Source organism: Ambystoma mexicanum, chromosome 5q (genome assembly GCF_040938575.1).
Source record: "Ambystoma mexicanum isolate Mex_15411 chromosome 5q, UKY_AmexF1_1, whole genome shotgun sequence".
NCBI classification, from domain to species: Eukaryota; Metazoa; Chordata; class Amphibia; order Caudata; family Ambystomatidae; genus Ambystoma; species Ambystoma mexicanum.
In genome coordinates, this window is record NC_090933.1 from 1,278,416,109 (window position 1) to 1,278,441,596 (window position 25,488).

Here is a 25,488-nt window from a genome sequence, read left to right on the forward strand (position 1 = left end):
ACTGAAGCGGAGGAACACGCACACACGGAGCCGCGCTGCATCATGGCGCTATATTAAGGATGATTCGGGACTGCTCGCGCAGAGGCCCACTCGTGCCGCAAGCAGTAACGGGAGAAGAGGGCCCGAAGCCGGCAGCAGCGCTGGCAACACACCGCCGAGACAGAACCACACACCGGAAAGTCACATGCGGCACCTGCTTGCATACAAGTGCTTCTTGGCCCGTGTGTAGCGAGGACACAGGGCAGAAAGGGGAAGGCCTGGTGCAACAGAGGCCTGTCAATAATAGAGAGTCCTGGGTACCCAGGGGGCGGTGAAGCAAGGCTGGGGGTAAGAACAGTCAACTCCACCGGTCTCGAGTATCTCACCCCCAGCCTGGACTACCACAGCACCGGACTGGACTATCTGATCCCCAGCCTGGGCTATCACATCACCGGCCTCGAGTAGCTCACCCCAGCCTGGACTACCACAGCACCGGACTGGACTATCTGATCCCCAGCCTGGACTATCAAATCACCGGCCTCGAGTATCTCACAAGCCTGGTCTACCACAGAACCGGACTGGAGTATCTCACTCCCAGCCTGGACTACCACAGCACCGGACTGGACTATCTGAACCCCAGCCTGGGCTATCACATCACCGGCCTCGAGTATCTCACCCCCAGGCTAGACTATCACATCACCCGCCACGACTGCCACGTGTTCCGCTGGACTCTCACATTACTGGACTGGACTATCAAATCACCGGACTGGACTATCTGATCCCCAGTCTGCACTATCACATTACCATTCTGGACTAGCTCTGCCCCAGCCTGGACTATCACATCACCGAACTGGACTATCTCACCCAGCCTAGGCTCCCATATCACGGACTGGACTAAATGATCCCCAGCCCGCATTATCACATCATCGGCCTCGAGTATCTCACTCCCAGCCTAGACTATCAGATCACCAGCCACGACTGTCATGTGTTCCGCTTGGACTATCACATCACCGGACTGGACTATCTGATCCCCAGCCTGGGCTATTACATCACCGGCCTCGAGTATCTCATCCCCAGCCTAGACTATCACATCACCCGCCACGACTGCCAGGTGTTCCGCTGGACTATCACATTACTGGACTGGACTATCAAATCACCGGACTGGACTATCTGATCCCCAGTCTGCACTATCACATTACCATTCTGGACTAGCTCTGCCCCAGCCTGGACTATCACATCACCGAACTGGACTATCTCACCCCAGCCTAGGCTCCCATATCACGGACTGGACTATCTGATCCCCAGCCCGCATTGTCACATCATCGGCCTCGAGTATCCCACCCCCAGCCTAGACTATCAGATCACCAGCCACGACTGCCATGTGTTCCGCTTGGACTATCACATCTCCGGACTAAACTATCAAATCACCGGACTGGACTATCTGATCCCCAGCCTGGACTATCAAATCACCGGTCTCGAGTATCTCACCAGCCTGGACTATCACATCACCAGCCAGGACTGTAATGTCTTCAGCCTGGACTATCACATCACTGGCCAGGACTATCATATCACCAGCCTGCACTATCTCATCCTCAGCCAGGATTATCACATCACCGGCCTGGACTATCACATCACCAGCCAGGACTGTAATATCTTCAGCCTGGACTATCACATCACTGGCCAGGACTATCATATCACCAGCCTGCACTATCTCATCCTCAGCCAGGATTATCACATCACCGGCCTGGACTATCACATCACCGGCCAGGTCTATCACATCACCAGCCTGGACTATCTCATCCTCAGCTAGGATTATCACATCACCGGCCTGGACTATCACATCACCGGCCAGGACTATCACATCACCGGCCTGGACTATCACTTCACCAGCCTGGACTATCACATCACCGGCTAGGACTATCACATCACCAGCCTGGACTATCTCATTCTCAACTACGATTATCACATCACCGGCCTGGACTATCACTTCACCGGCCTGGACTATCACATCACCGGCCAGGTCTATCACATCACCAGCCTGGACTATCTCATCCTCAGCGAGGATTATCACATCACCGGCCTGGACTATCACATCACCGGCCTGGACTATCTCACTCCCATTAATATCAACAGGTCAGCATCCCCTGAACCTTTGTTGTGGGGGGATCTACACTGCATTTGGGCTCGAATTCATGCAACACAACAAGAGTGCCAGGCTACCCCTCCCTCCTGGTACTATATTTCGCAATTTAAGGAAAGACTGCAGAAAACATAGATTCCTGCAAGCGACCCTCCAACTTTTTGCTCAGTTAAAACCACAATTTAGTCATTTTTCAGATTGATTATAAATTAGTATTCGGTGTTCAGTGCACACGAATATATCTAATACAAAATGACAAACATACATGATGACTTGCAGTGCAAACACAGTATAGTGTGGGGTCATTTTAAGGTGCCTTTTGTGCAATACAGTACATTTCCATGATTATGGGGTTTTTCATCCATTTGGATACTGTCTATAACCATGACTATTGCATTTTAATGCCAGTATTATATAGTGAGAGTCTATCAAGTCCACCTCGGGGCTTTTTTTCTTCCTTGTGTGAATGTCAACTCCTCCCTGTTTTTTATACTGGAATGCTATAACCACAATTCTCATCAGGAGTACTACCCATACACATCCCACTTTCCAAAGGATGTTTTTGAGCAAATATGTCGACACGCAGCGTTTCGGCCTTTTCTCCAAGATCCACCCATCCTTTAGCTATCTCTTATTTTCTTAAACATCTAGGCCTTCATCAGGACAAAGCCCTTTTTTACATAGCAATATCCAATCTCGTTGCTACCTCATATGCACAGTGTTCATTCTCATTACTATTTTCGCGGAGGGAGGGGAGACACATCCTTTCTTATTCTACATCATTTCATAATATTCATATCTCCATTTTTATTTTCCAATCAGCCCCTTCTAGTTTATCTGTTTCCACAGTTCTCTACTGAGAGTGAAGCTCTGTTATCAGTCCCTTGCACAGACGCGAGAACGCGCAAGGGAGCGCGCGCAGTAGGAGAGAAGAAAGTTGGCGTTCGTGTTCCATACTGGCAAGTGGAACCTTGAACCTGAGAGAGACGTGCTTTTGACACACCCTGAGCCAAACCTACTAACCATCCCCGTCTCCTATCTCCTCTCCCGCATACCTCTCGCGTACTACGCACGCCCAAAGCGCCGGCCATACCACACACGGCGGTCCAAAGACACTGAGCGCTGCCCCAGCACAGTGCACACAATCAGAGCACACTCAGGAAGCCGACACGCGGAGGCGCCAGCTTCTCCCGGTTCTGCAAGCACCAACAGAAGAGCACAACCTGTACCCCATCCCTTTTCCCTCACTAACCCCTCACCCCCACACACTTTCGTGCAGAGCCACGTTAGCGCCTGGAGACCTTGCATATGGTAGCAGCACGCGGTAAAAATCAACTCAACATAACATTGCCTGTGGCCAGTAAAGTCCTCACAATTGCGCTGTAAAGGAGGTCTTTTCGTTTGCCCTGCCTGCAGTATCCTCTGCCCACATTGCATTGTTTGGTGGGAGGCTGGGGGGCGGTTGCGGGGGGGGGGGGGCTGGATTAAGACCTCTTGGTCTGGCCTCTAGGCACTCACATGTACTGCGTTTCTATATCACACTGAGAAACACAGCACCAAACGGCGGGCAGTGCCCACACACCAAACAACAGGCAGCGCCCACACACCAAACAGCGGGCAGTGCCCACACACCAAACAGCTGGCAGTGCCCACACACCAAACCGCTGGCAGTGCCCACACACCAGATAGCGGGCAGTGCCCACACACCAAACAGCTGGCAGTGCCCACACACCAAACAGCTGGCAGTGCCCACACACCAAACCGCTGGCAGTGCCCACACACCAGATAGCGGGCAGTGCCCACACACCAAACAGCTGGCAGTGCCCACATACCAAACCGCGGGCAGTGCCCACACACCAAACAATAGGCAGCGCCCACACACCAAACAGCGGGCAGTGCCCACACACCAAACAGCTGGCAGTACCCACACACCAAACCGCTGGCAGTGCCCACACACCAGATAGCGGGCAGTGCCCACACACCAAACAGCGGGCAGTGCCCACACACCAAACAGCTGGCAGTGCCCACACACCAAACAGCTGGCAGGGGCCACACACCGCTGCTCCACTTACACGTCTTCCCACTCATCACTCACACGGGGGTTGGGGGCTCCAGGGAACGGGGTCTCAGTGCTACAAAAATTCTGCAGCCATGGAGAGGTCGGGGTGAGAGAGAGGGGAGAAAAGAGGGAGACGGTGACACGTGGGGCTAGTGGAAAGCACTGAAGAAAGAAAGAAAGAAAGAAAGAAAGAAAGAGAAAGAAAGAAAGGAAGAGAGAAAGAGAAAGAAAGAAAGAAAGAAAGAAAGAAAGAAAGAAAAAGAAACAAAGAACGAAAGAAACAAAGAACGAAAGAAAGAAACAAAGAACGAAAGAAAGAAAGAAAGAACGAAAGAAAGAACGAAAGAAAGAAAGAAAGAAAGAAAGAAAGAAAGAGTAACGTGATATACATCAAGATAGAAGCAAAGAAAGAAAAAAGGAGAGGAAGAGAAAAGAACGAAAACTCGAGTCTGAGAAATGAAGGCAGAAGAAAGTGAAAGTAAAGTGAGAAAAAGAAAGAGAAATAAACCACGCACAACAAGAGAATGAAGGAAATCGCGCAAGACAGTAGTATAAACACGAGCGGGAGAAAGTGAGGAAGGAGAAAGCAGAAAGGAAAGAGAAATAATAAAAGCACAGAAGAGAAAAGAACCGAAAAAACATAAAAAAGGATGAAAGATACGAAGATGTAGGCACTCCCACTCTCGCCCACCCCCGCGGCCCCGGTGTGTGCCACGGAGGGCCCCTTACCGTTCACCGCAGGTCTCCAGTCCCCACTCCCGGAGCTCTCAGCTGCTGCAGCGCTCCCAGCACTTCCCAGCGCAAGTCCGCGGAGGCAAACACCGGCAGCGTCCCGTCTGCTGCCTTTACATGCCAGGGACAGCCCCCCACACCCTCCACACCCCTTCAGGCAACCCAGGCCGGCCTTTGCCCCAGAGGACCCCTCCCATGAGCGCACTCCCACAGCAATCTCACACACAGGCGCAGGGCTCGCCGCTGCCTCCATGCCCTGCCCCCTGACTGCGCGCACACCCACTTCCCCGAGGGACGGCCGGCGGCGAGACGGCTCCCTCGGCGTGCACCCTGCGTGTCCCAGCTGGAGCACGATAGAAATGGCCAATGTGCTCATGGCAGAACACATTCCAGCGCCCAGAGGTCGTGTAAATAGCGGGGGCGCGCTTAACGCATCCGCACAGCGTAACCCAACATCTGGCCCCTGTCGCACCCACAAACACAGAGAGTTGGGTCTCATTCCTACCACACCATGCACACGCCAACAGAGAGAGTGCATACCCTCTGTCACGTGCACACACCCATAGAGGTATGAATAAGGACACTGCGGCAAGCAACCCCCACTTCCAGAGGCAGTCCATGCACCATTCAATAATCACACATCTGCAAAGAGCATTCCTCGCGCCCTGCCACAAGCCACAGCAACCACAGAGAGCAGCGGCCAGAGCGCCCGCGCACACTCACAGAGTGCAGGGCTAGCCCCTACCACAGCAGACACGGGCAGAGAGAGCAAGCAGCCTTGTCTCCTGCCCCTGTCAAACAGTGGAAGAGACCAGTGTCGCCTCCTGCCACACAATCACACACTGGCAGAGAGCAGCGTTACCTCCTGCCACACACTGGAAGAGAGCAGTGTTGCCTCCTGCCACACACTGGAAGAGAGCAGTGTTGCCGCCTGCCGCACCCACACACTGGAAGAGGGCATTGTGGCATCCTGCCACACACCCACACACTGGAAGAGAGCAGCGTTGCCGCCTGCCGCACCCACACACTGGAAGAGGGCATTGTGGCATCCTGCCACACACCCACACACTGGAAGAGAGCAGCGTTGCCGCCTACCGCACCCACACACTGGAAGAGGGCATTGTGGCATCCTGCCACACACCCACACACTGGAAGAGAGCAGTGTTGCCTCCTGCCACACAGTGGGAGAGAGCAGTGTTGCCAATACCTCCTGAAACACACACACACACACTGGAAGAGAGCAGTGTTGCCTCCTGCCACCCACTCACACACTGGAAGAGACCAGTGTCGCCTCCTGCCACTCCCACACACTGGAAGAGAGCAGTGTTGCCTCCTGCCACACACTGGAAGAGAGCAGTGTTGCCTCCTGCCACACAGTGGGAGAGAGCAGTGTTGCCAATACCTCCTGAAACACACACACACACCCACACACTGGAAGAGACCAGTGTTGCCTCCTGCCACACACTGGAAGAGAGCAGTTTTGCCTCCTGCCACACACTGGATGAGAGCAGTGTTGCCTCTTACACCACACTGACAGCCTTGACACCTGGCAGACTCACACACTGGAAGAGAGCAGTATTTAATTTTCTGCCGCACACCGACTGTCTTGGACCCTGCCACACCCACACACTGGAAGAGAGCAGTGCTGTCTCCTACACCACACCGACAGCCCTGCCTCCTGGCACACCCACACACTGGAAGAGAGTAGTGTTGCCTCATGCACCACACTGACAGCCTGCCTCGTGGCACACCTACACACTGGTAGAGACCAGTGTTTCCTCCCGCCATACCGACAGCCTTGTCTCCACCCAAACACTGGAAGAGAGTAGTGTTGCCTCCTACACCACACTGACAGCCTTGACTCCTGGCACACTCACACACTGGAAGAGAGCAGTATTGCCTCCTGCCATACACTGACAGCCCTGACTCCTGGCACACCCACACACTGGAAGAGAGCAGTATTGCCTCCTGCCACACCCTGACTGTCTTGGCCCCTGCCACACCCACACGCTGGGAGAGAGCATCGTTACCGCCCCCCACGCTCTAACTCCCTCTCTCGTATTCTCTCTCTCTCTCTCTCTCTCTTATTCTCTCTCTCTCTCTCTCTCTCTCACACACGCTCTCTTTCTCTCTTTCTCTCTCTTTCTCTCTCTCTTTCACTCTCTCTCTCTCTCTCTCTCTCTCTAACTCTCTCTCTCTCTCCCTTTCTCTCTCTTTCTCTCTCTCCCTCTCTCTCTCTCTATCTCTTTCTTTCTCTCCAACTCTCTCTCTCTCTCTTCTCTCTCTCTCTCTCTCCTCTCTCTCTCTCTCTCTCTCTCTCTCTCTCTCTCTCTCTCTCTCTCTCTCTCTCTCTCTCTCTCTCATTATCTCTCTCTCTCTTTTTCTCTCTCTCTCTTATTCTTTCTCTCTCTCTCTCTCATTCTCTCTCTCACTCTCTCTCTTTTATTCTCTCTCTTTCTCTCTCTCTTTCTCTCTCTCTTTCTCTCTCTCCTTCTCTCTCTCTAACTCTCTCTCTTTCCCTCTCTCTAACTCTCTCTCTCTTGCCCCCCCTCTCTCTCTCTCTTTCTCTCTCTATCTCTTTCTCTCTCTCTCTGTCTCTTATTCTCTCTCTCGCTTTCTCTCCCTTCCTCTCTCCCTCTCTCTCCCTCCCCCTCTCTCTCTCTCTCTCTCTCTTTCTCTCTCTCTCATTCCCCCTCTCTCCCTCTCTCTCTCTTTTTCTCTCTCTGTCTCCCCCTCTCTCTCTCTTATTCTCTCTCTCTCTCTCTCCCTCTCTCTCTCTGATTCTCTCTCCCTCTCTCTCTCTGATTCTCTCTCCCTCTCTCTCACACTCTCTCTCGCTCTTATTCTCTCTCTCTCTCTCTCTCTCTCTCTCTCTCTCTCTCTCTCTCTCTCTCTCTCTCAGTCACTGGGCTTTGCAGGTAGGCAGTGCCATTGTCCTCTGGAGAAACCACACAAACACTTTTTGTTTGCAAAGTAGAACCGGCCACGTTTAATCCATCAACATTACTATGCAACATCCTCAGTCAGACCCTTTCCGCCTCCTGGATCCACCCCCCTTTATCTGTCCCCCTTCCCATTGGGCCCCCTCTGCCGGGCCACAGCCAACCTAGTGGGAGGCAGATCGTGCCCTCGCCACTGTACCTAACCAGCTTCAGTGACCCCCCCTCGGGCGGTGTGAATCACTGACCACCTGTTCCACCCCCGCCTGCCACCGGACCTTCGACCAACCGGTCAAGGGCCCCACCCCACTCTTGTGCTGTATTTATCACCGACACAAAGTTCTCGAAGAGCAAGTCCATTCCTTGGTCCCTCGAATGGCCCCCGTCTCGATGAAAGTTCTCATTTCCACACACCAATCCGCTGGCCACTATCCGTAACCGCCCCCCTGTCAGACGGGCGAGTTCATTGCTCAGTTTTCTTGCAGAAATGTTTAGTGGCCTTGCTGATCCCGCACTCCCCATCTTGCCCTAGGGATCATCTGAGACCAGGCAGTCAGTGCCCGTGGGCAAAAGTTACACCAACATCCGAACAGGGAGACCAATGCCAGTCGTGGTTTTCCCTCCCCATTGGCACCAGGTCATTCCCCCCCCCCAGTGTGTAGGATAACCAAATCCGGCTCGGCTAGTTGAAGCTTAGCCCTTCGCTCTGTCGGGAAGCTCTGCACCTGGCATATGTGCATGCCCCCCCATCCCGAATCCCCCGCTCCGTTTCCCGACTCTCCGCTCCATCCGCCTAACGAAGGAGTGACCGATCACCCACACCACCTGTGCCTGTGGCATCCTCTGTGGGTAACAGAAGAGATGGGAACGTTATGCATGGAATCAACAGACATCATAATCACTCCTGATTGGTCCCTTATTCCCCCTCCAGCCCCAACACTCCTTCCCCCCTCATTCCGGATCTTCTCCCTTTGCCAACAGGCCAGGTTATGCCTTATGTACCCCTTGTATGCCTCCGATTTCCATCTACCCAGTTTCATGATGTTGCCCTCCTGCATCCCGAGCCCTGCCGCCATAGTTGCCACCCCTATTTGGAAGGAATGTGGCGCGAACCCCAGTCCACCCAACCCGTCTGCCTCGATGCTTCTCTGAAATATTACCCTGAATTGGAATATAGAAGTGTAGGAGCCGTCCTGGTGCCTGAATAATGGTCCCCCCACGTTCCCGCTTAGCTTAGTGAACTCCCCTAATGTTGCAGTTGGACAAATCATTCTAATTCTACAAAGGCAGCAGGCGCCGCCCTCTCTCGGAAGAACAAGGCATGATAACCTGTTCAGTGGCTGGAAACCACATTGAGAGTTCGCAGCCATCTGCTTTTTGCTCACTGTACCTTTCACAGATGGGAAATATCCATTTACATATCAGTCTTTGTCCCGCCCATATGGACAAATCATTCTGTTCCCATTGCTGGCTCGGCCCACCATCGCCCCTTTTTTCCCTCTAGGTCCGTTTTGGATTTCCCCACTAATCTCAGGTCCCTGACGGCACCCTTAAACTGAATGTCAGAAAAATGTAAACCACCGGAGACGCCTGGCTTGGATACCTCTACCAGTTCCCCCAACTCTGAAAGCCCCAAAGAAAGCGACAAATGCCGCCCTAAAGAGCGCTACATCATATTCGTTCGAGCGTGTCCTTCCCAGCGCCCTAACCTTTCCCTCTAGTTTCTGAGGGTCCAGTGGGCACCTAGCCTCCACCTCCCCCACTCCCATCCTCCCCCACTCTGCCAGTGCCTTTTTTATGGCAAAGTCGTACGTGGGGCTCACTACCCCGTGCAAGCCTGCTGTTATGTCGAGGGCCCGCGGCCTACGCGCGGGGGCTGGCGTCATGCAATTAGGCCGCGCGGCCGGTGGCGCAGCTCCAGCGGGAGCTGCAATAAACACACACCCACGCCGATGTTAGGTCTGCCCCGGAACTGCCTCCCGAACGCGGGGGCGGGGCTTTTATTAGGATGCCCTGCGTCACCGCGTAGCGGGACGCAGGGCGGAACGTAACATTCCTCCTTTATTATAAAACAAAACAAAACACATAACTATAACTGCCAAACAACGGCGAAGTCCAACAAAAGCTGTCACTCTTCAACACTCAGCCGCCCTGCCATTGGGGTTCATGGCCCCAGTGTACCAGCTACCACACATAGTCACTTAGCTTAGCTGGCGGTCTTGTTGTTGTTCTCAGTCTGTATCGTCCTTCGCGGGGGTCATCCCCCCTTGCTTCCGGCTCTGTTCCGTCTTCGCTGTTCGGGCCCTCGAGGCCGGGTTCATCCACCGGCTCCCAGTCTCCATCCCGCGCTCCATTCTCCTCAGGGATGGCCTCCGGCTCTTCTTCACTGGGAGGAGTGTCCTCGCCTTCCCAATGGCCCTCCTTATCGGTCCACAGTGTACGTGGTACGGCCTTGAACCATGACGCATTCCTCGTCACTTGGCGGCTTCCTCGTGTCACAGTTACCATGGTTCCATGCCGGTTGCTGACGGTCCATGGAAGTTCCTCGTACCTGGTGTCAAGTTTAGACTTGGAGGGGTTTCGTAGCATGATGACCTGGTCACCCACTTGATGATGGGACGGCCTCGCTCTCCGCTTGCCACTCATGTGTTCGTTGGCATCCCTTCTCCTTCTCTCTGTGCGTTCCTCGTCCACCGTGTCCGGGGTTCTGCTTGGGTGATGCGGGATTGAGGATCTGATAACGGTGCCGAACATGAGGTCCGCTGGCGGAACGCCGGTTGTGCTGTGAGGCGTGACCCGGTAATTTCGGAGGAATCGGAAGAGGTCAACCTTCCAGGGGCTGGCGTTAGCCTTAGATACTCTGAGCACCTTATTGATAGTCCTCATAAATCGTTCTACGTCCCCGTTTGCCTGGGGGTGTCTTGGAGTGATGTGATGATACTTCACATTGAGTTCCTGTAGATACTTTTTGAAGTCCTCCCCTGTAAACGGCGGCCCATTGTCGCTTTTGATTGAGATAGGAAGTCCGTGAGTTGCGAACATTTTCTCTAGTGCCGGAATGACCACTTCAGCTGCTGTGGACTCAACTACCTCAACTTCCGGGTATCGAGAGTGATCATCGACGGCCACCAACAGGTGGAGGCCCTCTCGGAGCTTGCAGAAGTCAATGCTGATGGCCTCCCAGCGAGAGCGGCCCCGTTCTGCTGATATGATGGGTTCCGGGTCTGGCGGGGCCCCCGTGATCTGACAGGGTAGGCACGTGGCAACGAGTGTCTCGACCCGCTCCTCGATCTGGGGAAACCATACTCGGTGCCGAATGCAGGCTTTCGTCCTTACCAGTCCTTGGTGTCCTTCATGTGCTAGGGCCACTATCCTGTCCTGTAGTTTGAGAGGGATCACGATGCGGTTTCCCCGTAGTAACAGTCCACCTTCCGTGACTGATAAGTCTTGCCGCACTGTGAATATGCCGGACAAAAACCCTTTTGCTTCCGCTGTTCTGTTGTGTGTGTGTCTCATGAAAGTCTTCCAATCACCGGAAAGGATGGCATTTTTCACTAAGTCACAACACGGGTCCTGGTGCGTTTCCGCCTCGATTTCCTCGATGCTCACCGCCTTGGGCCTCATTGCGCGCACTACTTGGCATATGTGTTCCTCTGTCTCTGCCGCTACTTGGATCTCTTGTTGAGTGGCCTCTCGCGGATGCCTGGAGAGATAGTCCGCTGGGTTTCCGCTGCCTGGTTGATAGACGAGATTAAAGTCATATTGCTGGAGGTGCAGTAACCACTTGGTGATTCGTGCCGGAGGGTGTGCAGATGTTCCAATGAAGATTGGTAGTAGGGGCTTGTGGTCCGTGATCGTCGTGAAATGACGCCCATATAGGTAAAGGTGAAAATGTCGGCACCCCCACAGCACGGCGATGGCCTCCTTTTCGATGTGTGAGTACCTTTGTTCGGTCTCTGTGAGAGCTCTCGATGCATACGCAATCGGTCTCTTCTCCCCTTCCCTCGTGACTTGCATTAGGATGGCTCCGAGCCCTACGGGGCTGGCATCTACGAATAGTTCTGTGGGCAGTTCAGTGTTGTAGTAGGCCATCTTGGTGTCAGCTGAGAGGGAGTCCTTGATGCTCTCGAACGAGTCCTGGCATGTTGGCCCCCATTCCCACTTGACGTTGGCCTTCGTGAGTTCCCGCAGCGGCTCAGATAGTGTGGCCAGGTTTCCGATGAACCTCCCGCAGTAGGTGGCCATGCCTAAGAAACTGCGCACTTCTGTGGGGGTCATCGGTGGGCTTGCCGCCTGGATGTCTGCGACCTTCTGCGGGTCAGGGGAGATGCCTGTGCTGCCAAACTTGTATCCGAAAAAAGTGATCTCGGATTTGAGGAACTCGCACTTTTCCCGGTGTATTGTGAGCCCGACCTCTTGTAGTCGGCCCAGTAGGGCGTGAAGCCTCTTGACGTGTGTTTCTTTGTCGGGGGCGTGAATCAGAATATCATCGCTCACGTTGAGGACACCGGGGATGCCCCGGATGACCTCCTGGATGGTTTGCTGGAACACCTCCGCGGCAGACGATATTCCAAAACTTAGGCGTTTGTATCTCCGTAGCCCCAAATGTGTAGAGAACGTTGTTATGTATCGAGAGTCTCTGTGGAGTTTGAGTTGGTGATACCCCGCCTTGAGATCAATCTTTGAGAATATACTCGACCCTGTGAGGTCAGCCACAATCTCGTCGATTGTTGGGGTTATGTGGCGTTCCCTTTTGATGGCAGTGTTGGGGAGGCGCATGTCTATGCAGATCCGTACCTTTCCAGGCTGCTTGGGCTTCCGTGTTACCACCATTGGAGAGATCCAGGGTGTGGGCCCTGTGACTTCCTCAATGATACCCGCTTCTTCAAGTGCCTTGAGTTCCTGCTCCACTTGTTCTCTCATGTGGAAAGGCGTTCTCCGGTGCCGGACGGCTTTCGGCTGCACTGTCTCATCAATATGAAGTTTGATGGTTTTGCCTTTTAGACAGCCTATGCCTTCTTGCAAGTCAGGGTATTGGTTCAGCATCTGCTCCACTTCCTTTTCATCGTTGACATGGCAGATGAATTGGACCACTCCCAAGTCCTCCGCTGCGTCCCCGCTCAGGAGGCTCTCAACACCTGCCTTCACAACATAGACTTTGGACCATAGTCTGTTTTTTCCGTGTTCCAGCGTGGTGCGGAACCTGCCAATGACCGGCAGGGGCTTTCGACAGCCGTATGCATATAACAGAGTGTCGGTGCTTTTCAGCTCTGGTGTAGGACTTAGAGTCAGGAAAATGCTTTCAGGCATGACGTTCACCGAAGCGCCTGTGTCGATGGTCATCAGAATGCACTGGTTTTGGATGGTTACCATGCATTTGCGCCTTCGGGCGGCTTTTCTGCGAGGTCCTCGGTCTTGGCATAGTGCAGACACCAGGCATACCTTCCTTCCTTTCCTGTCTGTGTCCTTGGAGGGGGCCTGCAGCATCGCCGAGATATCATCCCCTTCATCCTCCGTGGAAGAGCTGGCCACTGCGACCCTTCTGGCACTGGCTTGCTTCTTTTTCTTAGTCGCGGCCTTCTCCGGCTGGTTCTGCGGGGGCTGTATGGGGGTGTCCGTTGATCGGCATACCTTCGCGTAATGGTCCTTCCGGCCACATGCTCCACATGTGGTGCCTTGAGCAGGACAGTTGCGACGGCCATGTCGTGGGCCACCGCACCAGCCACACTCTGTGGGTCCCGGAATGCGCGGTTGCCACCTGTTTTGGCCGTATCCACCACTGTTGTCATCTCTCGAGGATTGTTTGTTGGTGATGCGGGCCACCATAGCCGTGTTGAGAGCAGGTTGCAGCCTGTGTAGCGTAGCCTCCATGTTGGCCGCTCTGGTGTGTGCCAGTTCCCTCTGACGTCCTAGTTCAAGGATCCGCTGTAGGGGAATACCCTTCTCACTAAGTATCAGGCGCCTCAATTTTTCCGAATGAATCCCGTTGATGATCTGCCTCCTGATTTCCCTCTCCATGTTCGTGAATTCACAGGACATGGCTAACTTTCTCAGGCGGGTGTGGTACGCATCAAGGGTTTCCTCCGCTGCCTGTAAGGTGGTGCAGAAGAGAAACGTCTCATAGTCTGGGTTTAGTTGAGGGAGGAAGTGATCGGTGAGGGCGTCTTTCGCGCTTCGGTACCCATCCTGGCCATCATCAACGTTGAGGGAATTGAAAATGCGCAGTACCTCGTCACCCACGCTGAGTAGAAGGTGTGCCTTCAGTTTCCTGGGCGCTGTGATCTCTTTGCACTCCATCGCCATCTCGAACTTCTGGATCCACAGCTGCCATCTGGGTCCGCATGACGACGGATCCGTGAAAGGGTCAAACGGCTGGACCAGTGTCGACGAAGTGCCTTGTGTTCGAGGTGGAGGTGGCGTCATGGACAGGTTTGCTGCAATTCTGGACGGCGTGGAGGGCCCAGGCGTGGATGTGCCGGCCGCCATGTTGGCGTGGACCTGATCCGTGTTGTCGTGGGTGCCTCTGACGGCCACCAATGCAGCGACGTTGGGCCTACCTTGGAGGTGCCGCCGTATCCAGGCACTGTGTTACGACTCAGGGCCTGGCATTCCCCACACGCCGTGATGCTGCTCTCTTGTGTTGGATGTCCGATGCCACCTGGTTCTCCCGTTTCTGGAGGGAAGAAGTGTGGTCTTAGTGGCAGAGAGCATGAATGGATGAGGTAGAAAGAGAAAAAAAAAAATTCTTTTTTTTTTTTTTGGGGTTTGGGGGTCACGTGTGTGATGGCACCCCCACCGGGTGTCCAAAAATTTAGCCGCGATGGCTGTGTAGCGTTATTGTGCTTTCCGAGCACCGAGCCTTTCGTGGAGTTCGTCTCTCCTCGTCGCCATTGTTATGTCGAGGGCCCGCGGCCTACGCGCGGGGGCTGGCGTCATGCAATTAGGCCGCGCGGCCGGTGGCGCAGCTCCAGCGGGAGCTGCAATAAACACACACCCACGCCGATGTTAGGTCTGCCCCGGAACTGCCTCCCGAACGCGGGGGCGGGGCTTTTATTAGGATGCCCTGCGTCACCGCGTAGCGGAACGCAGGGCGGAACGTAACACCTGCCACCAACCCGATGGTCGCCATCTTCCCTTTAGCCATGCTAGCAAGTTGTACAAATGGCCCGGGTATTCTCACTAGAACGCAATACTCCTGAAATGCTCTCTCATATGCCAGGCAGCAAGACTCCAGAATGTTTCTGGGAAAGGAGTCCTGGCCACCTCTGCCTGTGGCAGCCACCTGTGGAATTCCTGCATCTTAAAACGAGACAATGCATCGGCAGCGTTGTTTGGTAGACGACCCCCCAACCCCCTCCAGCCGGACATGCTACAATTGAAAGTCTATTACACGGATGGCGGAGAACCATGGCGCTATTAGCGCCATGGTTCATGCCGGTAAAATACCGGCACCGCCTTGGCGGAAAGGGGAATTACCGCCCCATTCCAAGGTTGGCAGGGTGGTAATTCCCCCTTCCACCATTGCCCTTCCCCATTCTCATTTTTGCCCCATAGGGCATAATGGGAATGGGGAAGGCGCTAATTACGGTGCCGCAAATTGCAGTACCGTAATTAGCTCCCTGGGTCCCTTTGCGGGTTGGTTTTTAACGCCTGCAAAAAGCAGGCGTTAAATCCCCCAACCCGCAAAGGGACCTCGTAGTAAGGTGGTAAGGATTTACCGGTACCAGTATTTTACCGGTACCGGTAAATCCTTACCGCCATCCGTGTAATGAGGCCCTATGTCCTTTTTCAAACAAATCAATACCATATGCTCCGGTAACCTTAGCCCCATGGGGGAGATGCCTTCTGACTATTGATTGCCAACACCACTGACATGCTGCCCAACCAAGATATGACCTGCTTTCCCCGTAGCCCTGTTAAAGCCGCTATGGTTGGAAACAGTTCCCAAACTGTACTGTTCCTGATGCACCTCCTGCTGGTCCACTCCACCCGCCACTTCTCCCGCTTGTTTCCCCAGATGGCCGAGAACCCCACTTTTCCTGCCGCATCTGTGCATAGGCCATTCTCTTGGTTAGGTTGTGCCCTGCGTGACCACACCTGGACCCTGTAGACATTTGCCAGGAAGTTGTCCCATATCCTAAAGTCCCCTTTTACCGAGGCAGCCGGGCTAGTGTTGTGGTGCTTTGCCGTGAGACCGGACATGGCTCCCGCAATAGCACGGGAGAACGGACGCCCCTTTGGTATGATTCTCAGCGCAAAGTTGAGCCCTCCCACTAGGCGCTGCAATTGCGCTAATGGGACCTTCTTCGCTTGCAAGCATCGGTGCACTGGTTCCCTGAACTCCTCCACCCTGCTGGCCGTAGGATGGCATTTTCCTAGCCCTGAAGCAATTTTGATACCTAGAAATGTGATGGCGGTCACACGACCTTCTGTTTTTTTCCTTTGCTAAAGGCACCTCCAGCTCTTTTGTTATCTTCTGAAATGCGTGCAATGCCTCTGCATACAGACTAGCCTGCCGGGGTCCTAGGAGCAGAAAGCCGTCTAAGGAATGCCCCGCTCTTGCTCCCTTCAACCGACGCTTCGTGGCCCATTCTAAGAACGTGCTGAATGCCTCAAAGTAACTGCATAGAATGGAGCACCCCCTCGGCATGCATTTGTCTAAGGAAAACTTCCTCCCTACCCGAAAACCCAGCAATCGTCTGGGTGTCCTGGCAGTAGCCTAAATGCTGACTCAATGGGCCTCATTACGACCCAGGCGGTAAGGGGTTAACGGCGCCGTAAAAGGTGTCGGCGGCATTAAACCCTTACTGCCTAATTACGAGGTCCCTTTGCCGGTCCCGACTTTAACGGCTGGTTTTATCGAGGGTAAATTACCACCTTCCCCATTCCCATTGAGCCCTATGGGGGCAAAAATGGGAATGGGGAAGGGCCAATGGTGAATGGGGAATTACCGGTCCCGCCATCCTTGGAATGGGGCAGTAATTCCGCCATCCACCATGGCAGAGTTGGTAAAATACCAGCGGCAACCATGGCGCTGCTAGCGCCATGGTTACCGCCTGGGTCGTAATGAGACCCAATGTCTGCCTTGGCCGTAATGCCCCCTTCAACGCTTTCCTCAATCACGTCATTCACTGAGGCCCCCTTCGGGACAGACAGATTGTGAATCATCCTGAACTTCCCCACCTCTTTTCTGGGCACAATACCGACTGGGGAGCAAACAAACCCAGGAAAGGGGGGGGGTGCTCAAATTGCCCGCTCATTCTCCACAGCCCCCTTTCCTCTGCATTTTTCTCCCCAAAGACAGCATTGTTGCTACTTGCCGATGCCTGGTTCCTAGGTATCTCCGGTGGTACCACCCCTTTCACTGGAATCCGAAATCCTTTTGAAAAACCCTCCACCAATAGCTGACACTCCTCATTCCTGGGGTAACTGTTTGCCCATCTCTAAGTACATCTGCTCTGACCGGCATGGGCAACTCAGAGTGGTGCCCCGCTCCATTACTCCTTTTAGCATTCCATGTCTTTTGGCATTTTATTGCATCTCTGCTCTAGGTGACCTGGGTGTCCGCCACTTGAGCATGCATGCTTAAATTTGCATACAGTCCTAGGGCACACCTTGGTGTTCCATGCCCAGCATGTCCCTTTTCTGTCCTCCCATTGCGGGGTAGCATTCCGAAAGGACTGCCCTTTTCTTGGTGACCTGGTCCCTTCCCCCCATGCTGTACAGCAATGGTGCAGCTGCCCCACAAATCTATCATGGTGGACCCCCAGTCCAGTTGCACGCTCCCCGCTTTGGATGCCCTGAACCACTCATCATAATTTAACCAAGCGCCGAATGTGCATTCCCGGTACATGGACATTATCAAGTGTAAGTAGGAGAATACTATCTGATGCAACTTGGGGTATTTTTCCACCATTACTGCCGTGAATATTGCGAACTCTGATTTCCAATTAACAATTGACCTTTCGATTTGCACTTTCTTTTCCTTCTTTTCCCCCTTTGCTTCCGTTACTTCATCGGAAACAGCATAATTAGAGAACCCAAAGATATCCACCAATCTATCCCTCCAGGTGTTACATGCCAAGGGAGCATACCTAATGGGTTAGTGATGGGTGGATGTTATTCTTTGTGGGTATTACTTTTGACAAAACAATATGAATGATTGGATGAAATACGTTTGATTTCTATTTGATAATATAATGTGATGACTATAGTGACTAAGAGCCCTGATGACGGACACTAGTCCGAAAGGCATTGGCAAAACATACTTGCTGGCGCTATATGAACAAGGGACGCCTAAGCCTCAGAAATAAAGTGGAAGACAAGATTCTTCACAATTTTACACAAATTGAGAACTGAGTGATGATTATAAAGTGAACACTCCTATATTTATTTACAATTTGAGCAACTCCAACAGGAGAGCTACGAGTGAGCACACCTAGGATCAGATTTAGTTCTGATTCTTATTCTATTGCGGATATTATAACCTTGTGCCAAGGTCTCAAGGTGTACCCCAAATATATGAAGATAGATTGAACGAGTAATTGAAGCAAACACAGCGGTGCCCACCCCTCGCAGATTAGTTATATTCCCTTGTGGCACACACACAGGGTGGAGGCACACAATTGAAATGTCTTTTGAAGATATAGAATCACTAACGGATGTGAGAGCTGAAACTTTAGGTTTCACAGCAGATGAGGCAGAAGCAATCCTATCGAAAATAAGTGATTCTTCATGGTCTAACAAAAAGGATAACGCCACTGATCCGGCAAAGAGAATAAAGCAGTTGGAATACCTGATTCACAAAGAAATAAACCACAAATTACATGCTGTAACACTGGGAATGTATTATAAGAACCAAAGGATCCCATGTGGATTAAGCATAAATTTAAGACCGACACTATGTAAAGAAAACAAAGAATTCATTCGTAAATGGGAGGCTATCTTGAATAAATGCTCCTTGGATTTAATATAATTGAAGATACAAGAACTAACTAAGAACGTAACAACTTTGAACACAGAGATAGAGGAAATTGAGAAGGAATTGAGCACAAAATTAAGCAAAGAAGAGCTGGATGAAATAGTCAAGGAAATTAATTTGAAGTTGGAAACATACAAAACTGAAATAGAGGGGGAGAAAGTGAGAACGTTTCGACAAGATACATATGATTACCTGAATGGGGAGGTCTATACATGGATGGATAGATATACAGCACCACCACAGAGGAAGCTCAACAGAGGCAGCATGGATAACTCGTCAAGTACTGATTCAGAAGATAGGGACACTCGACGTAGGCCACCAGAAGAAGGGACAACGACAATACAAGGAGAGAATTTTCCCACAGCAGCGAAGGCAACAACATCAGCACAACCTTTTTTAGGACGGCCCAGGGAAGGAAGAAGACAAGACAAGGGAAAAGGCGACACAAGGGTATAGACAAGAGCAGCACATCAACAACAAAAGAAGACTTAGTAATAAATCTATCATCGAGAACACTGAATCAAATGGAGATGGGGGTATTACAAAAAGTTTTGAGCTTTGTGCCTACGCATAACACAACATTGTTTGAGACGAAAACAGATCTCTTTAAATTGGTGTGGAAACTCAAGCACAAGGTTTTCTTTGAAGAACTAGAACCATCAACTAATAGAGACCCTAAGGATGAGGTACTACAGGAATTTAGAAAGAAAAGCAATTTTATGCCACCGATTAATACCCCCTCTATTGACATCTTTCAGAGACAAACTCTTAATTACCTCAAACAGATTTCCTATAAACGTCCAAAATACAGTAATTTGAAACAAAGTGAGTTGGACATATTAATGGATTTATTTGGAGATGACAAGATCACCATAAAACCATCAGACAAAGGGGGCGCCCTAGTCATTATGAATAGCACAGACTACGACAATGAATGCAACAGACAATTTAGTGATTCCAACACTTACGCTATATTGGAGGGGGATCCCACCATAGAAATGATGCAACATTTGGAGAAATTACTGGACAAAGCAGAGGAACTTGAGTGGATTAAAGAGAAAATCAAAGATTTCCTGCTGAACAGACATCCTCGAGTATCGAAATTCTACACACTTCCAAAGGTACACAAACACCCCACGCTACCACCTGGCAGACCCGTGGTGTCTGGTATAGACAGCTTATTATAGCCACTTGGTCAATATACAGATTTCTTTCTCCAACCTTTGGTACAGAAAACGTGCACATACACTAAAGATACCACACACTTTCTGGACCGCCTGAGGGACACTGCCTACAGAGATAGTTCAATCATATTCACAATTGACATTAAGTGTCTTTATACATCGATACCTAATGATATGGGGCAAGAAGCCATAGAATGGTTCCTTGTGAATGAAGGAGAGATGAAAGTAGTAAAAGAGTTCATTATGGTGCGACTTGAATTCCTCGCAGAAAATTCTTACTTTCAATACAAGAACACTTTCTTTCTCCCAACACCGGGAACGTCGATGGGGGCCACTATGCCCCCCACTTATGCAACCTGTTTTATGCATAAATTTGAGCAAGAACCCATCTTATCACAAGCAAATTGGAAGAGGAACATAGCACTATGGACAAGGTATATAGATGATATATTCGGAATATGGATAGGATCACCGGACACATTACAACAGTTCTTTATATACCTGAAAACAATAGATCCAAGGATACAATTCACCTATGAAAGTTCCTCAACAGACATTCATTTTGTAGATGTGGCCATACATGTCAAAGAAGGGAGATATGAGACAAATATCTATCGAAAAGAAACAGATCGTAACAATCTGTTACACCGACTTAGCTTCCACCAGCCTAGTCTACTCAGGAATTTACCATACAGCCAAATGAGACAAGTAAAACAAATTGGTAATGAGCCAGAGATGTGTGACAAGGAAATTGAGATTATGGGAAGAAGGTTTGAAGCCAGAGGATACAAACAAGTAGAGATCACAGCAGCAAAAGAATGCTTGTCATCACAGGCGATTGAAACTCGAGGGAGAGAGAAACCTCAGAAATCAGATACCCCTATGGTGTTTGTATCATGTTATTCTCTACAAAGTAGTCAGATAAAAGTGGCCCTACTGAAAAACTGGCAGATATTGAGGAATGATATGAGGGTGGAACATTTATTCAAGGACAACCACATTTGTGCGTACAAGAGGAGCAGAAATCTAAGAGATAGCTTAGTAAAAATAAGACCAACAGTCCAACAACCTACAACACAAAGAATGGGCACATACCTGTGTCTACACTGCAGCAACTGCAGCTTCATCACCAAGGGAAATACCATCAATCACCACCGTACAGGAGAAAAGATCCAATTAAGGAGTTATGTAACATGTGATACCATCAACATAATATATGCCATTAAATGCCCATGTGGTATTTATTATGTTGGACAATCGACAAGGTCAGGCAGGATCCGATGGAATGAACATAGATCATGTATACGCACAAACAACAAGAACTCTGCAGTAGCGAGACACTGGGAAATTAAAAAAACATAACATAAACCAAATTAGGATTCAAGTCCTAGGAGACCAGGAGACTCTATCAATGAGAGATCTACTGGATAGATAGGTTGGACTCGTTAAAACCAGGCGGGATCAACGAAGAGACAAACTATGTATGCTTCCTATAGTATATAACACATGTGGAGAAGAGAAACGTTGGAGACTTTATTGATGTTTCTCGTTCTGAGCGCAATTATTGGAGAGACCGATGGGTATATGTTTCACATATGAGTTTTGAACCCACTGTGGGGTGATATTCCTGTTTGGGACATCGGTCCAAGTGTGACCCAAGGCAAGGGCATTGGCTCCTGCCATTCCTCACCTCGCAGTTCAAATGTCCCCTAACGTGCAAATGCTCACATATTGTGATAAGAACAATGGGGTTAAATACATAGTTAGAGCACCCAGTGGAGGTCATAGTCCACATTTTGCAATTTTGATCTAATGGATTTGTTTAATGTACAGCGATTTGCTCTAAGACATAAGGGACATGCATTTCATGCCGATTGGTGGGATTTAATTTTGTTTTGATTTTTGTTTTGAATTTTGTTTTGAATACAGATAACTAGGTTTAATGGTTGCAGACACTTACTAACAATACCGAAGAACATGCAGATGTAGATAAGGCATACTGCTGCGATTTTATGACACAGCATTTCTATATTGTTGACTGCATCGCCGTAGTATGGCGGCCGTATGAAAGTGAAAGTAACTTTCTTAGAAGGACCTGCGCATGCGCGGGTTACTTAGCAACTAAAGGCAAACAGAAAACCAACGTCTGCCGTAGACGCAGGTTTTCGCAGCGAGGAGCACCGCGGGTGAGAGCGCGCAACGCAGTTAAGCGAACATGATTGCTCACAGAAGGCAATAGATTTAAGAACACATGGAACAGACGAACATAATTGTAGTTGTTTGTTTGTTTGTTTGTTTATTTATTTATATAGCGCTCTTGACCCGGGGGTATATATGCGCTTTGAACATCAGGTTACAGGTAAAAGACAATAGTACAGTATTGATAGGGCATAGATAATAGTATTCAAACAATATACATAAAATTGGACATTCGGAGTGCATACATATGTGGTAGGACAGTTATTTGTTGGTTAACCAGGAAATGACCTTGGTTCTGAAAGGTTGGAAAGTAGGTGTGGATTTAATATCCAGTGGGATGGAATTCCAGAGTTGTGATGCCAAGGTTGGGAAGCTGGATCCTCCGGCTCTTTTGAGGGAGTATTTGGGAACTGTTAGTTGTAATGAGTTGGACGATCTGGTGGTTCTAGTGTTCTGTCTTAGTGTAAATATGTTCGAGAGGTAGGGTGGGGCAAGATGATTGAGGGCTTTGTAAGTAAGGCATATGGTTTTCAAATCAATTTTCTGTTGGATGGACAACCATTTGCAGGCAGTTCTGGTGGCGGAGATGTGTTCCCTTCTAGGAATATTGAGGGCGGCACGGAGTGCGTTATTTTGTAAAACTTGCAATTTATTGATTACTGTTTTGTTGGCACCTACATAGAGGCTATTACAGTAATCCAGTTTAGATTGAATGAGTGCTCTGGCTAGGATGAGACAGTTGCTAGGGGAGATCAGTGGTCTGCAGGCCCTGATAAGTTTACCGGTGTAGGCAGTGGCTGAGGCGGTCATGTTGATTTGTTTAGCTAGGTTGATGTTCGTGTCTAGGTAGAAGCCGAGGGTTTTTACGCTCTTGGCAATGGGTATGGTGTTACCATCAATAGTGAAGCTAGTGTAGCCGGGACAGAGTTTACTGATAGTGTTCGGTGAGCCGACAAGAAGCAATTCAGTCTTGTCATCATTCAGGCATAGGCCATGTGTGGCCATCCATGCCTGAATGATGGAAAAGACTTCATTGATCCATTTGGCGTCCTTGTTGTAGTTGCCTGATAAGGTGAGGAGTATCTGGGTGTCATCTGCGTAGTTAGTATAGGTGACACCCAGATTGTCCAGCTTGTCGAATAAGGGCTTGGTGAAAATATTGTAAAGGGTAGGTGAGACACAGGATCCTTGTGGGACACCGCAGGTGATGGGGATGGGGTCAGCCGCTGCTAGGGGGGAGAAGACCCGCATGGTTCTGTTGTCCAGGAAAGATTGGATCCATGTGACTGCAGAGTGGGAGAAGTGTGCTGCCAGAGATAAATGGTTGCACAGGATTTTATGGTCGACCAGGTCAAAGGCAGCGGAGAGGTCAAGGAGTAGAAGGATGGCAGCCTTGTTTTTGTCTTTGAGTTCGTCTATCTGGCATTTGAGATCAACAAGGGCCGTTTCTGTCCCGTGTTGTGGTCTGAAGCCAGATTGGCGAGTTCCTAGTAGGTGATTGGCCTCAAGGTAGTCCTGGATTTGTAAATAAGCCACTCTATCCAAGATTTTTAGTAGGAATGGGACGGTGGTAATGGGTCTGTAATTCGTGGGGATGTCAGGGTTGAGAGTAGTTTTTTTTAGTAGCGGTAGGACCCAGGACTGTTTCAGATTGCTGGGGACCATGTTGTTGACGAAGGACAGGTTTATTAATTTGGTGATAAATGGGGAGAGATCCCTAGCTGCATCTTTTATGATCTGTGCGGGGCAGCTGTCCCCCTTGCAATTCGATGGTTTGAGGGATGCTATAATTTTCTGAACCTCCAATATGGATACCTTTTTGAAGGTGAAGCCTGAATTAGTGGCAGTAGGTGGAGGGGGCGTGGGGAAGGAGGTGGGATCGAGAGTGAGTTGTTGTCGTTTGTTGTTGATTTTAGTTTGGAGCCCTGAGATTTTGTTAGCTAGGGCATTCTGGATCCCTGTGCACCAGGGTTTATCCTTAGTGCAAGAGTCAGTGGGGGTAATGGGGTTTTCTAATTCCTTTAGTATGTTAAAGAGCTCCTTAGTACTGGAGCTTGCCTGGGAGATCCTAGTATTGAGAGATTCTTTCTTGGCCCGTATAATCTCATTTTTGTAGAGGGTGGAGATGTTGGTGAGATTGGTTCTGTTATTTATAGAAGGCACTGATTTCCAGAGTGCTTCAAGTTTGTTTTTTTGTTGACGCAGGGTTTTGAGCTCCGGGGTGAACCATGTGTTCAGGTGCGCTTTGGGTATTCCTTTGCGCAGTTTCAGTGGGGCAATGATGTCAATGGCTTTGGCCATGGACTCATTGTAGGCGTTGACCAGTTGGTTCAAGTCCATTGTGGCGGGTAGTGCGTTTAAAGTAGGGATCACCAGAGGTATTAGGGCTTCCGCTGTGATATTGCTCTTTTTCCTAGTAGGGCAGGCAGGTGCCATGATAGGCCTTTTATGTGCTGAGTTGCTGGTAAGAATGTCAAACGGGAGGAGGTGGTGGTCAGTCCAGATAAGTTGTGTGGGATCTTTCGTAGTAATGTTGCAGTTAAGGGTAGTTATCCAGTCAAGGATTCTGCCTTTCGAGTGGGTAGGTTTGGAGCAAAGTTGTTGGAGGCCATGCTCCTCTAATGCCATGGCCAGGGCAGTGGCTGGGGTGTCTAGGGGGTCGTTAAACCCAAGGTTAAAGTCTCCGAGTATAATCAATTGTGCTGATGGTTTGGAACTTTCAGCAACTAGTGAAGTGATGTCTTCCTCAAATGAGCCAGGAGGGCCCGGGGGTCGGTAAATTAAGTGCAGCGTAATAGTACTTTTAGGGGAGGTTTGAAATTTGACTGTAATGTGTTCACAGGATTTGATCTTTCTAATAGGTTGCCACAGAGATTAGAATATATTGAGGTTTAGCGGAGTGACACGAAACAGGACACAAATAGTGCCACTTTTGGAAACAGGTACACAGCATACATACTATGAGTACTTAAATAGTATTGGCGTTTGTTCTACCACTGAGCTTACTTGTATTTACCTTAGTTTATATGTGGTGGTCTATTTTCTTGGATCTGAATTATCTGGATACCGACTGAAACAGTATGTGTTTACATACATTTATTTAATGTTGGTTTTTGGACATTAATTTTTGCTCAAATGCAATTGTAATTTTCAAACATGGGTGGATGTTATTCTTTGTGGGTATTACTTTTGACAAAACAATGTGAATGATTTTGGACATTCATTTTCACTCAAATGCAATTGTAATTCTCAAACATGGGTGAATATTATTAATT

At 50.2% G+C, this 25,488-nt stretch overlaps 1 protein-coding gene across 2 annotated transcripts in view; it reads right to left on the reverse strand.

The window, feature by feature from the left end:
• The window catches only part of EPPK1 (epiplakin 1), a 222,314-nt gene extending 217,255 nt beyond the window's left edge, over positions 1 to 5,059 (reverse strand). For both annotated transcript variants that reach the window (XM_069621856.1, XM_069621855.1), the window contains exon 1: positions 4,908 to 5,059. The gene's annotated coding sequence lies outside the window, so the exon portion shown is untranslated. The remainder of the gene's footprint in view (positions 1 to 4,907) is intronic.
• Between the last annotated feature and the right edge of the window lie 20,429 nt (positions 5,060 to 25,488).